This window comes from Aulostomus chinensis, chromosome 13 (genome assembly GCF_037954235.1).
Source record: "Aulostomus chinensis isolate RoL2024-O1b breed Wild chromosome 13, RoL_Achi_v1.0, whole genome shotgun sequence".
NCBI lineage: Eukaryota > Metazoa > Chordata > Actinopteri > Syngnathiformes > Aulostomidae > Aulostomus > Aulostomus chinensis.
In genome coordinates, this window is record NC_141332.1 from 25,877,132 (window position 1) to 25,880,008 (window position 2,877).

At 44.7% G+C, this 2,877-nt stretch overlaps 1 long non-coding RNA gene across 1 annotated transcript; it reads right to left on the reverse strand.

Annotated features, from left to right (window-relative positions):
* Positions 1-441: 441 nt before the first annotated feature.
* Positions 442-2,675, reverse strand: LOC147251527 (uncharacterized). Its single transcript, XR_015119077.1, has 3 exons — positions 2,416-2,675; positions 1,632-1,679; positions 442-714 (listed from the first exon to the last, which is right to left on the reverse strand). It is a non-coding gene; the product is annotated as an uncharacterized LOC147251527 (long non-coding RNA).
* Positions 2,676-2,877: the final 202 nt, after the last annotated feature.

Consider the following 2,877-nt stretch of genomic DNA (forward strand, 5'->3'; position numbering starts at 1 on the left):
TTTTTTTTAAAAAGGACAAACTAAAAATATAAAAGTCTATAGAAAATTATCAGGGCTCTTAAATTTGTTTCACAATTTTCTTTATCGATACCCGGTTGCCTCACGAACTTGTTTTTACAGTGTAACTTCACCATTTGACCGGATTTCATTTGTTAAAAAAACTGAAATATTAATGCCATATTTTCAATAAGAGTTTTAGTACATAAAGTCGCAGTGAGAAACTTGAACTGACGAGATGGGAGGGAGCCCACGTCCAGGCTCGGCTCCATGGTAAAAAATGCTGCTTCGTGTGAATAAAATGGTTTGATGCCGTATCCATGAATTCTGATTCAGTTGCCACTGCGGCAGAGGGACCTATAGGTGCGACTCAGTCATTTATAATTCAGCAGACCGTCTGATAGATGTGGTAAATGCACGTTGCCACGCTGACGGAGCCTCCGACGTTCCTCACAGCACTGCTGCTGGGCCAGACTTTCTTTATTATTCAGGGTTGCTTCAATGTATAATGAATGTATTTTCCCCAAATGATCACTTTGATCTGTATGAACACGTCCTCCACAGACAAGACACCCCATTTGCTGCTCCTCCTCGATCGTTTCCGCCTCTTGTTGCTCTTACACTCTCTCTCTCTCCTCCTTCCTCTCTGCCTTCATTTGTCTGCAGCAGCAGAGGCTGTAGAAGCAGCCCTGGCTTCAAACGCCATGTACAAACAGTCTAGACGAAGAAGAAGAAGAAGAAGAAGAAGAAGAAGAAGAAGGGATGAGAATGGTGCTCTTTATTCAGAGGGCAATAAATGGAGAAGAGATGTGATTAAGTATCAGCCAAGGCAGTTGCAGTCTGCTGTGAAAAAACCCTTGACAAACTTTGCAAGAAAACCCTTGTTTAAAAGAAAAATGAGCCAGTGATTTCTCAGCATCTGCAGTCCACAAAGATGGTCAACTCTGACTCCAAACTGAAAATAGAGACATAGAAAGCTCTGTGGAGGTTTGGCAGGACGCAGCAAACACAGACACATATTTAAGGACCGCATAGCACATGGCAATTGGTTCTAAATGAGTAGAGCGTTGTGCAGTAACAGCATTTGACATGCTGCAGGGCTTGGGCGCTCGACCGAGGGTAATGGCTTCAGAGGCGCGCAGAATGTGGAGGTGCCACTGCTGGTAATCCCATTGGGAATCGTGACCATTATGGAGATGTAGATGGCGGCGCCCTTGGCAGGATCTGCAACGTTGCGAATGACCTCTAAGTGCAGGCAAGGCAATTAACTGCAAATGAAATCCATGGAAGCGAGCTGATTGGATTATTTTGGTCGCCTGTGCACTGAGGTTTTTTATGGCGGGGAGTGAAATGAGGAGGGAGATATGGATTAGGGAGCAGTATGGACACGGAGGGAAACCTATTTTTGCCCCAATTACTGCTCTGTTGTGGTCTGTGTTTCGGAGCAGGCAGCTAGGCAGGAGCGCTCAGTGGTCTCTCTCTGCTAGCCTTGTCTGGCTCTGGAAGCCTCCGACTACTGCAACATTCAACCCTGTTCAGACTTCAAAGGTTCGTGTCGTCATCAAACTCCCTACCAGGTTGAGAGCGCTTTCATAACCGTAGTCTTTGGTTTGGCTGGTCGGAGTCTGACTGACCTGGATGCATCTGGTTCCTTATTCTTCTGACTCTGGGCTGGTTTTACCCTGCACAAATGCAAGCAGACCACATTTTTATTTTGGAAATATAAGCATTTGTTGAGGGTTGTACAAGAGAGGGTTTCTAACTGGTCAAAAATTTCACACGCGTTCATAAATTCCTTGGCCCAGACGTCTGTTCCGGTTGAAGTTTTGTTTACATCAAGTGCTGCACACAGACATCCCATAATCCTCTGTGTTTTGGTTGGTTTGCTGAAATTTCCAATGCAGATTGTGCTCTTTGCAGTTGAATTGAAAGGATTGGTTTGAAATGGATCAAGACTGACTTTCTCAGGAGTCCCAGAGGTTCTTTCTTTCTTTATTTTACCTCCTCATTTCCCTCATAGCTCACACGAAAGCTGAGCACACGATACTCCATTATTTGGACTATAATACAGGTATTGCTCTCCAATCAACTGGCAGCTCGTGTGATCTCCCTTCTGTCCTCCATATGTAGCGTTTGGTAATTTTCCCTTGCTTATAAAACGTTCACCTATGGAAAACGTGTGGTTCCTTTACTTAGAGAAATGTCTTCAAGGCATTTATTCAAAGCTCCAGGTACTTCAAAGCATGCATGTGTCGTACCTCCTGGAGTAGCATCAACCTATTTACATTTCTATAGCAAAGTTGCATTCAATTTCATAGGACTGCTCCCGGTTTTCCAGAAACAGGAAGGTCTAGCACACAGACAGAGTCTGCACAGATGCGAGAATACGTCACACACCGTTAATGTGTCTTGACTTACACAAGGACATAAACTGTTGAGCACCGTCGTCAAGATGGACGCTGGCATATCTGGGTTTCTCTCTGACTGGCTTCAGTTACTGGGACAGGGCCCAGGCTGGGGCTGGCCAGGGCTGAGTAACTCAAAAAGATGCAGGAGGTCAAAAAAAAAAAAAGGAGGGAAAAACACAAAAACATCAGAGGGAAGAACATTTCAAAATAAGACAGAGTTGGACAAACCTAAAAAAGAGAAATACGGGCTACTAAGGTCATAGGGGAAGAAAAGGAACAACAAACTGACAACAGTAAAAGCAACGCTGTTGCTGTCTGTTTCTGACCAAGAGTTCATAAAACCTATTCGACCGCTAGAAGAGAAATGGTGCCGTTCTGCCCCCTGATCACATACTAGCATGTGGGTTGCTCACTTGGAGGCTGCAAGCTGAGGCGTCCTTCATCTGATGCCATCTGTCTCTTATTTCCTCCC